The sequence below is a fragment of the Gopherus evgoodei genome, chromosome 8 (assembly GCF_007399415.2).
Source record: "Gopherus evgoodei ecotype Sinaloan lineage chromosome 8, rGopEvg1_v1.p, whole genome shotgun sequence".
Lineage (NCBI taxonomy): Eukaryota > Metazoa > Chordata > Testudines > Testudinidae > Gopherus > Gopherus evgoodei.
The window spans coordinates 102,642,877-102,654,145 of record NC_044329.1 but is presented as its reverse complement, the minus strand read 5'-3'; the positions used below and the strand labels follow the sequence as shown (position 1 = coordinate 102,654,145).

The 11,269-nt window shown below is 43.1% G+C and overlaps 1 protein-coding gene across 1 annotated transcript in view; it reads left to right on the top strand.

Moving 5' to 3' along the window:
• Nucleotides 1–6,322: 6,322 nt before the first annotated feature.
• Nucleotides 6,323–11,269, top strand: part of ZFYVE9 (zinc finger FYVE-type containing 9) — a 95,389-nt gene continuing 90,442 nt past the window's right edge. Inside the window, exon 1 of the mRNA XM_030572109.1 lies at nt 6,323–6,463. The gene's annotated coding sequence lies outside the window, so the exon portion shown is untranslated. The remainder of the gene's footprint in view (nt 6,464–11,269) is intronic.

The window sequence follows — 11,269 nt, the reverse complement described above, 5'->3', positions numbered from 1 at the left end:
GCAGTGTGAGTTCTCAGTTTTAACCACTCAGGAAAAAGACCTGAGCAGTTCTGTGGAGTGGACAACTGAATGACACCGTCTGCTAAACGTACTCCAATTATTAAAAGAAACAAAACAAAACAAAACAATATGTTGGAATGTATAAAAATGGGATAGAAATATGAGTAAAAAGTTATGATGCCATTCTGTAAATTGATTATATGTCTTCACCTAGATTACAGTTCAGTTCCAGACACCCTATCGATAATGCTAAAATTATGTCACGGAGATCACAGAAGCCATGGAATCCGTGACTTCCAGAGACTTCCTCACTTTCCTTTAACTCTAGATGACCTTTACTTTAACATACTCTTATCTTTTTAGGCCTTGAAGTCCTAGCCTTAGGAAAGGCTTTATTTGACTAAGTAAATAGGATGGGCTTGTGCTTATGATATAAGATATAGTTCTTAGAATCAGGGGATAAAAGTAGGTTCTATTCCCAGCTCTAGACAGATTTCCCAAGTTATCTTAAGCAGGTCACTTGAACTGAGAGTCTGTGCCTGTCTGTAAAAAGTGTGCTGTGAGGCTATGATAATTTGTACTTATAAAGTGTTTCAAGATCTTCCAGTGGCATATGTGTAAGTGTGAAGTGGGTTTACAGCATTTTTAAGCAGATGAAGATCTGAAGTTAAATTTCAAACTGCTAGGGATGTGTGAACCTCAAAGGTTCATAGTTTCAGTGAGATAAGTATCCCAAGCGTTCAGGTAATATGAAATAATTATATTAATCATAATATCTAGCACACTTTTCATATGATGCTCTCAAAGTGCTTTAAGTACAAACATTAAGTAAGTATCACACTATGCCTGTGCAGTAAATATAATTATCTTCACTCTACAATTGGGTAAAATCAGTTTTAGAGATGGGACTAGAACGTATGTCTCTTAATTCCAAGTCTTGCGTTCATGCCACTCAGCATAACCTTACTAATCTGGAGCCTAATCAGAATTATCTGAACTTCCTTGTTCTGCAGATAATGCTTTTGTGAAAAATTGCCAATATTTCCATCTTCTGGCTGGACCAGGAGGCCATCAGAACCATACAGTACTTTTGAATTCCAGACCCAGTCAGGGTGTGTAAATTCCTTGTGTGAAAATAAGCATTGAGAACAAAAATGATCTAAATGTTTATGATTTGTATTGCTTTAGTACTTATAAGGCCCAACCAAGATCAGGGTCCTAGCATTTAGAGGCGCAATTTAGTTCAAGCCTCATTGGGCAATGCATGGTAAAATCACATCGTGAGAGACAGTCCCACACCTTCAGAGTTTACAGTGTAAAAAGGACATGACAGGCAAAGAGCTGCTATTTAAAAAAAACCAAAACCTAAAAAGAGTGAGAGGAGGAGGGCAAGAGGGACAGCAGTTACTTAAACTTGAATATGAAATAATTAAATGTTTCTGCGTACATGCATGAAGCAAAGCTTTGATTGGTGTAGAAATGGCTACAGAATACAATCCGAGAGAAAATATATTTATCTTACTCTTTAAGGGTGTGTATGTGACTATAGCTTAATGATCTAGTATTATTCCTCTTTATCTTCAACTTGTTTTAGGGGTTATGGAAGAGGGCTAAATTGCCTTTGTTCCCAAGTAGAGAAGATACTACAAACATCACGGTAACATTGACTTTGTAGGAAATGTATTCAAACTTCACAACAGTTTTGGTTTGGGGGGTGAAGGCTCAGGTGAGTTCCTACTTCATCTCAATGGCTTCACCCCCCCACAAAATAGTTAAACAGAACTGAGATTGCAAAAAAGGAAACAAGCTAAAATGTTTGAAGAGACAGCAAAGGAAATGTCTTTTTCTAGTCAGATGTACAGCTTTTCCTTGCAAAGATAAACATTTGATGCCTTTGCCTCACTTCTAGGTTATACAGATTAAATTAAATATTCAGCATTAAGTAAACTTTCACCTCTGAGATGTAAGGTGGCCTAGTGGTCAGAGTACAGGATGGAGAGCTTCCATTAATGAGTTCTAGTCTTCAGTAGGTTTCAGTTTCCCTGTACCAGATCATCTAATCTGACTTCCTGTATAGCACAGGCCACCAGCACCATTCAGCACCCACAAACCAAACCCAACAACCAATCTTGGACCAAACTAATTACAGTCCACAGGAGACTACCCCACTATGTGCAACAGAGAGAATAGGAGAGAATGAGGTGCCCCAGTGCCTGAGGAGCCTACAATGGCAGGAAAATGATCACATGGGATATATAAGATAATCCCAGCAAGTGACAGGCACACACACTGCATAGAAAGGCAAAAACAACAAAACAAAGTCTATGCCAATCTGACCTGGGGAAAATACCTTCCCAATCCCACATATGGCAGTCAGTTAGATACTGAGCATGTGAGCAAGAACCAGCCAGCCAAGCATGTGAGAGAGAAAATGCTCAGGTCCACCTTGGAGTTCTGACCTTCTCCATCCAATGTCCCATCTCCAGCTGTGGTCATCCCTGATGCTTCAGAGGAAGGAGATCAACCTCCATCCCATAATACATTGGGCGGGGGGGGGGGAGGAAAATCTCTTCCTGACCCCTGCAGGTGGCTGGCTGAAACCCTGAAGCATGAGCTTTTAGGAACATAAGAGGTGAACTGGAAGTGAACCGCAGGACTGCTGAGCCCTGCACCCTACCAACATAAGCAACACCATCAAACAAACCCACTCATAAATTTGTCCAGCTCTTTCTTAAAACTAATTAAATTCTTTGCCCCTACAACTTCTATTGATAGGTTGTTCCAGAAACACATCTTTAATGGTTAGAAACCTTCTAATTTGCAATCTGAATTTGTTCATGGCCAATGGTGTGTGGCCATTTGTTCTTGTGCCAACATTGTCCTTCAGCTTAAATAGGTCTTTACCCTCCTAATGCATTTATAGAAAGCAATCATATCCCCCATCAGTCTTATTTTGCTATGCTAAATAAACTAAGCTTTTCTAGTATCCTCTCATAAGATAGGCCCTTCATTCCCCTGATCATCCTAGATGGTTCTCTGTACCTGTTCCAGTTTGAATTAATCTCTGTACCTGTTCCAGTTTGAATTAATCTCTCTAGAACTTGAGTGACCCGAATTGTACACAGTATTCCAAATGAGGTCCCAGCACCTTGTAGAATGGGATTAATACTTCTTTATCTCTATTGGAAATGCCTTGCCTGATACATCCTAGGATTGCATTTACCTTTTTTTTCACAGCCTCAGCACATTGGTGACTCAAGTCATCCTGTGATCGAACCATACATCCAGGTGCTTCATTTCCTCTGTTGCTTCTAACTGATGAGCTCCCAGCTTGTAGCAGAAATTCTTATGATTAGACTCAAAGTGTATGTCCTTGCACTTTGTACTATTGAATTTCATCCCACTTCTGTCACTCCAGTCTTCAAGGTCATCCAGATCTTCCTGTATAATATTCTAATCCTCTTCAGTATTGATGATGCTTCCTAACTTTGTATCATCAGCAAATTTCATTAGTACACTCCTACTTTTTGTGCCAAGATCATTAATAAAAATATTGAATAAGATTGGTCCCAAGATGGATCCTAGAGGAATTCCATTAATGACCTACCACCAGTTTGATAGTTCACCTTTCAGCAAACGCAGTAGCTGTCTTCTCTTTTAGCCAGTTCTTTAGCCACCTTACAATTCTTGTATTAATCTTCTAATTTCCTGTGTGGTACTGTCTCAAATGCTTTACTGAAGTCTGAGTATATTAGATATTCTGAATTTCCCATATGTAAAAAAAGTCATTTTCTCAGAGGAGGAAATCAGGTTAGACTGGCATAATCTCTCTTTGGTAAACCCATGTTGCATTACGTCCCCTTTACCGTTTGCCACCATTAATTTAGTTATTCTTTCCTTCACATTTTATTTTAAAGCATTGCTTACCATTGAGGTCAGAGTAACAGGTCTGTAATTTCCCAGATCACTTTTTTCCCCTTTCTTAAATATAGATATGACATTAGCTGTTAGTCATCTGGTACTCCCCCACAGATAGATGGATTTATTAAAAACCCTTGCTACTGGCCTATCAGTCTTATGTCCCAATTATTTCAGTATTCTGGGATGGAAATTATCCAGTTCCCCTTCTTACACTACAACTTATTTATGAGTATATGAGATAGCTCTTTCCAGCACAGGATCCCCTATCAAGAATCCTTTCAACATTTATCCTCCTATAAGAATTCTTCTATGAAAAGATATGTGGATATGTTTTTTCTTTATCTCTAAATCCTGAGATTTGCAGTCTTATTTGATTTTATTAAATGAGACTAGAGAAATTATTGAAGGGAGCGTGTATGTGTTTGTTTCTGCAACTTCAGTAATTTATTTGTGAAACTCCATGATAAAGGTCCTGTGACACACAATTGAACAGTATTGATTTCTATACAGTAGAGGACAGTGCTGTGTATGTATGCATGTTTACATACACAAGCACAAGAATCATGGACTGAAATAAATAACACACTGTAAAATTTAAACCAAAAGATAACTAAATTGCAGATAAATAATATAAAAGGAAAAAAACACATTCCCTGATAGGCAAGTTACTGATTGTCTAAAGCTAGGGAACAAAGACGCAATTTGTTTTTGGCGGTTGCATTTTCTTGGTTTCCTTTTTAAAAATAACTAATTGTTGAGATTCTACAGTAAGTGTACAATAATGGTTTCTGTATGTCTGTCAGTTATTCTTCAGAGTACGTGTGTTTATATGAGAAACGTGAGCGTTGTCAGTGTGTATGTATTATCTCTTCAGCTGTGTATGTTATTCTTGTGTGTACAGTTGTGTGTCCCTAGGTAGATGGTAGAGTGTGTGTCTCATTGTATGTCCATGCATGTATGGTTATGTAAGTACCCTCGGTGAAAAGTTGTGTTTCTTTGCATCTGGATGGATGGTTGTCCCTATGGATATGTGGAGGATCCCTGTGTGTGATCTGTATATATAGTTATTGATTGTTTCCTCTGCTATATATCCCTGTGTGTGATTTGTGTGTGCAGTTATGGCTCTTTCTTTGGTGTATTCCTTGTGGATGGATGCGTGTCCCTGTTCATCGGTATGCATGGTTTGTGGGTATCTATCTTTTTGTGTATATGGCATGAAATTTGTGTGTACATTATGGTTGTCTCTCTAGTGTATATCTCTCGTGTGTGAGATATGTGTGTCATTACAGTTGTCTCTCTGGTGTGGTTGTGTGTCTCAGTGTGTGAGAAGTGTATATTGACACAGTTGTCTCTCTGGTGTAAATCTGTGTGTGCTTGTGTGTCTGGCTGTGTCATTATGGCTGTCTCCCTGTGTGTGAGAAGTGTCTCCTTGGTGCATATCTGTGTGTGTGTGGTTCTGTGTCCAGGTGTGTGGCATTATGGTTGTCTCCCTGCTGTATGTGTGTAGTTGTGTGGTGTGTGTTAGAGAGAGATGTGTATGATCATATAGTTGTGTTGTCTCCCTGGCATGTAGCTGTGTGTGTTTGTGTGTCCAGGTGCGTGGCATTCGGGCTGTCTCCCTGGTCTATGTCCATGTATAGTTGTGTGGTGTGTGTGTGAGATGTGGATGTTGCATGGGGTGTGTGTGTGAGATGTGTAGCTGTCTCCTTGGAGCATAGCTGCGTGTGTGTGTGGTTCTGTGTCCGGGTGTGTGGCATTCGGGCTGTCTCCTGGGTGTATGCCCGTGTATAGTTGTGTGGTGTGTGTGTGAGATGTGGATGTTGCATGGGGTGTGTGTGTGAGATGTGTAGCTGTCTCCTTGGTGCATAGCTGCGTGTGTGTGTGGTTCTGTGTCCGGGTGTGTGGCACTAGGGCTGTCTCCTGGGTGTATGTCCGTGTATAGTTGTGTGGTGTGTGTGTGAGATGTGGAGGTTGCATGGGGTGTGTGTGTGAGATGTGTAGCTGTCTCCTTGGTGCATAGCTGCGTGTGTGTGTGGTTCTGTGTCCGGGTGTGTGGCACTAGGGCTGTCTCCTGGGTGTATGCCCGTGTATAGTTGTGTGGTGTGTGTGTGAGATGTGGAGGTTGTGTGGTGTGTGTGAGTGAGAGATGTGGATGCTGGTATAGCTGTCTCCCTGCGGGGCAGTCTTCACGCCCGTCTCCCGGCAGAGCCCCCGCTGGGTCCCCTCTCGGGGGCGAGGGATGGGGCGGGGGGCTCCGGCCCGGGGGGCGACTCGCGAGTGCGGCAGGCTCCGCGCTCCCCGCCCCGCCGGCGGTGCCGCAGTGCCCTGCGCTGCCTCTGGGGCCGGCCAGGGGGCGCTGGCTGCTGCTCGCCGAGGCGGCCTCGGCCGCGGAGAGAACTAGCCCGGGCTGGCTTAGACTGAGGGCGGGCGCCGGCCTCTCCAGCGCTCGCTGGCTGTTTGTGCGGGGCCCGTCCGCGAGCGGAGCGGGGCCGGGGGGATCCCCTCAGCCATGCAGACCCGGCGGCGCCTGCTGCCTCCCGCGGTGAGTGAGCCGGCCCGCGCCCTCCGCCCCCAAGGCCCGCCCGGGCATCCCGCTCCCCAGGCCCCTGCTGCCCGGTGTCAGGCCCCGCCGGCCTCCCGCGGCGGGGGCTGGCTACCGGGGGAAGCCTCCGCACCTCGCGGGAGCGGCGGGCGACACTGTCCCTGGCGTGTTCTGAACGGGGGCCAGGGCTGGGGACTCAAAGGAGCCGGGAGCCCCCTCCGCCCGGGGCAGCCAGAGGGGAGAGACCCCCCCCACCGAGGAAGAGGTCAGGGACGATTCCTCAGCGAGCCCCCAGCCCTGGGACCACCCCTCCCCCGGCTGCAGCTAAGGGTGCTCGAGCCCCCAGCCCTGGAACCCCCCTTCCCTGGGACCCCACTTCCCTGGCTACAGCTAAGGGTGCGCGAGCTCCCAGTCTCGGGTACCTCTCCCCTTCCTCAGCTACAGCTAAGGGTGCTCAAGCCCCCAGCCCTGGGATCCCCCTTCCCTGGTACCCCCCTTCCTCAACTACAGCTAAGGGTGCTCAAGCCCCCAGCCCTGGAACCCCCCTTCCCTGGGACCCCACTTCCCTGGCTACAGCTAAGGGTGCGCGAGTTCCCAGTCTCGGGTACCTCTCCCCTTCCCCAGCTACAGCTAAGGGTGCTCAAGCCCCCATCTCTGGGATCCCGCAGCCTTGGGACCCCAGTCCTCTGACTGCAGCTAAGGGTTCTCAAGCCCCTGGCCCTGGGCACCTCTCCCCTCTCCTGGCTACAGCTGAGAGTGCTCGAGCCCCCACTCCCCCTTTCTGAGCACCCAGACTTCGGATCCCAGAGGGGAGGGAAAGAGCCCTCCGAGTCCAGCTAGGCTCCCTCTAGAGCAAGGGTAGGCAACCTATGGCACACGTGCCGAAGGCAGCACGCAAGCTGATTTTCAGTGGCACTCACACTGTGTGGGTCCTGGCCACCAGTCTGTGTGGCTCTGCATTTTAATTTCATTTTAAATGAAGCTTCTTAAACAGTTTAAAAACCTTATTTACTTTACATACAACAATAGTTTAGTTACATATGATAGATTTGTAGAAAGAGACCTACTAAAATTGTTAAAATGTATTACTGGCACGCAAAACCTTAAATTAGAGTGAATAAATAAAGACTCGGCACACCACTTTTGAAAAGTTGCCAACCCCTGCTCTAGAGTGTGGCTTGTGCCTTCCACTATATTGTTCCTCTCTGAACCCCCAGCCCTGGGATCCCTGCATCTCTTTGCTCTGTATTTGATATGGTACTAGCCCCACTAGTAAGGGATTCTGTTTATGCGACTCAGTTTTCTCTGTGTAACCCCAGAAGAGGGGAGTGAAACAAACCCCTGTTTGCCCCTAAGGTGCCCCTCTCAGACCCTAGATCTAAATCCTAAAAGGGAGGATTTGTAACTTGTGCCATTAATACTATGCTTGATATGTCTTCATTATTTCATGATGGTGGTGTGAAGCATGTCACTTTTGCAAAGGCAGTGGTGATGGGGAGGAAAGAGTATGTTTTATAACATCTACAGTTATATTAAACCATAGAATCATAGGACTGGAAGGGACCTTGAGAGATCATCTAGTCCAGTCCCCTGCACTCAAAGCAGGACTAAGTATTATCTAGACCATCCCTGACAGGTGTTTGTCCAACCTGCTCTTAAAAATCCCCAATGATGGAGATTTTACAACCTCCCTAGGCAGTTTATTCCAGTGCTTAACCACCTTGACAGTTAGGAAGTTTTTTCCTAATGTCCAACCCAAGCCACCCTTGCTGTAATTTAAACCCATCGCTTCTTGTCCTATCCTCAGAAGCTAAGGAGAACAATTTTTCTCCCTCTTCATTGTAACAGCCTTTTATGTACTTGAAAACTGTCATCATGTCCCCTCTCAGTCTTCTCTTCTCCTGACTAAACAAACCCAGTTTTTTCAATCTTCCCTCATAGGTCATGTTTTCTAGACCTTTAATAATTTTTGTTGCTCTTCTGTGGACTTTCTCCAATTTGTCCACATCTTTCCTGAAATGTGATGCCCAGAACTGGACACAATACTCCAGTTGAGGCCTAATCAGTGCAGAGTAGAGCAGAAGAATTACTTCTAGTGTCTCGCTTATAATACTCCTGCTAATACATCTCAGAATGATGTTTGCTTTTTTTGCAACAGCGTTACACTGTTGACTCATATTTAGCTTGTGATCCACTGTGACCGCCAGATCCCTTTCCGCAGTCCTCCTGCCTATGCAGTCATTTCCCATTTTGTATGCGTGCAACTGATTGTTCATTCCTAAGTGGAGTACTTTGCATTAGTCCTTATTGAATTTCATCCTATTTATTTCAGACCATTTCTCCAGTTTGTCCAGATTATTTTGAATTTTATAGCTCAGTGGTTTGAGCATTGGCCTGCTAAATACAGGGTTGTGAGTTCAATCCTTGAGGGGGCCACTTAGGGATCTGGGGCAAAATCAGTACTTGGTCCCGCTAGTGGAGGCAGGGGGCTGGACTCGTTGACCTTTTAGGGTCCCTTCCAGTTCTATGAGATAGGTATATCTCCATATATTTAACCCCTCTCAGCTTCGTATTATCCGGTAACTTTATAAGTGTACTTGTATGCCATCATCTAAATCATTGCTGAAAATATTGAGCAGAACTGCACCCAGAACCGTTCCCTGTGGGATCCCACTCATTATGCCCTTCCAGCATGACTGTGAACCACCTGTAACTGCGCTCTGGGAATGATTTTCCAACCAGTTACGCACCCACCTTATAGTAACTCCATCTAGGTTGCATTTCCCTATTTTATTTTTATTGTTGGACACAATCATGGATGGGGGGCATAGTGGGGGATAGGGGAGAAGTGGTGGACGTGGTATATCTTTACTTTAGTAAAGCTTTTGATACTGTCTTGCATGACCTTCCCTTAAATAATCAGCTCCCTCAGTATTTCAGGATTTTTCAGATGTGTACTAATCCTTTGGTCATAAACAGATCCAGATGATGCATTGTGTCTGAAGGACTGTTTTTAATCATACTAACTAGCTTGGAAACAAGTACCAGATGGGAATTAATAGACTTTCAGTTTTAGAGTTATCTATCTTGTTTACCTATTTATAAAAAAAAGTTTTACAGATTTTTTTTTTTTAACAAATCAGAGTCTTCCATGGGATTTAATTGTTTAGGTATACTTTTATTAAAATGGTCCTGTTAGAGATGGACCAAAATGTGAAACTTCAGATCCAACCACCTTCCAATTTGGGTGGTGGTAGTGCTTGTTTAGAATTCTTAGATGAACCTTCCTTCCCCTAAGATTTTGATTCCAGATTGGATTCAAAACTGCAAGGGGCCTACTAGAGTGAGTAGGGGAGAGTTGGATGTTATGCTGTAATAAAAGCTGTTCTGATGGTTGGGAAAGTTTTATTGTCTAGAAAGTATTTTTAGATATAGTAATTGAATTTTAGTGACAGGTTGTTTTAGGTTTTGTGGAATGGACCTAGGCTTTAGGTATGCCTGATAGATAATTCAGTGATCAAAAGAGTATAAAAATGTATAGATACATAAAAATGTAAATATTTATAAGTTTTGGTTCACGTGTCGATTTTATGAGATGTCAGCCCAAGATAGAGGAAATGGTATCCAATCCAAACCAGGACCCAGATTCAATCTCCAAACCAAGCTCTCATCTAAATCTAATACATAACTAGCTCTAAACACTGCCTGCCTGGCTCTCTAATTTCCATATTTTAGATTAGCAGATTAAACTCCTTTAAACCTTTGTTGTAGGGTAGAGGTAGGCAACCTATGGCACACGTGTCGAAGATGGCACGCGAGCTGATTTTCAGTGGCAGTCATACTGCCCGGGTCCTGGCCACTGGTCCAGGGGGCTCTTCATTTTAATTTATTTTTAAATGAAGCTTCTTAAACATTTAAAAAACCTTATTTACTTTACATACAACAATAATATAGTTATATATTATGGATTTATAGAAAGAGGTCTTCTAAAAATGTTAAAATATGTTACTGGCACGCAAAACCTTAAATTAGAATGAATAAATGAAGACTCGGCACACCACTTCTGAAAGGTTGCCAACCCCTGTTGTAGGGTTCAGTCCTGTTAAGGTACAAATTAAATAAATTTGTTTTTAATTTGGCACAATTGGTAGCCTGTGTCAGAGGGGCCCAAAGAAGAGAAAGAGCAGCCTCAGCTTCAGGAAGATTGTTTGGTCTGAGGAGGGTTTAATGAGGAAGTTGCACTATTATAATGCTTGGCCCCTGAATAAGATGTCAGTTTCTATTGTTGCAGGTCTCTTCCTTATATAAGTATTTAGCAGAAGATAAATTGTTATGCTTTCAATTTTTGAGGCTTTTCTATAGTGATTTAAAGATCTTTGTAAAATTAACTTAAATGACTTGTAAAATGTTAATAGGTGAGGTATTAGTTATGTATTATTTTTAATAAATCCTGGCCACAAAATGACTTTTGTCTTTGTAAGGAGTTGGGTGTTAACTCTTTATTTGCCTAATAAATCTTTTTCTTTTACTGTGTTGAACATATTCCAAGTAAAAATTTGCCTAGTAGGATTTCAGATGGGAATAAAATGGAATAATTTCAATCCACAGACAAATACTGATGAATCAGGGATTTTATAAAAAAGCTGTTGAGAGAGGTTAGTGTAATCCTATCCTATTTCAAAACCTCTTAATTAAAATGGCCACAATTATTTTTTTGTAAATGTCATTAAGATTAAACTGTTTAATGAAATTGAAAGGTGGACTCTATCTTGGATTCTTAATGAGATCAGAATCTCTGAGGTTAAC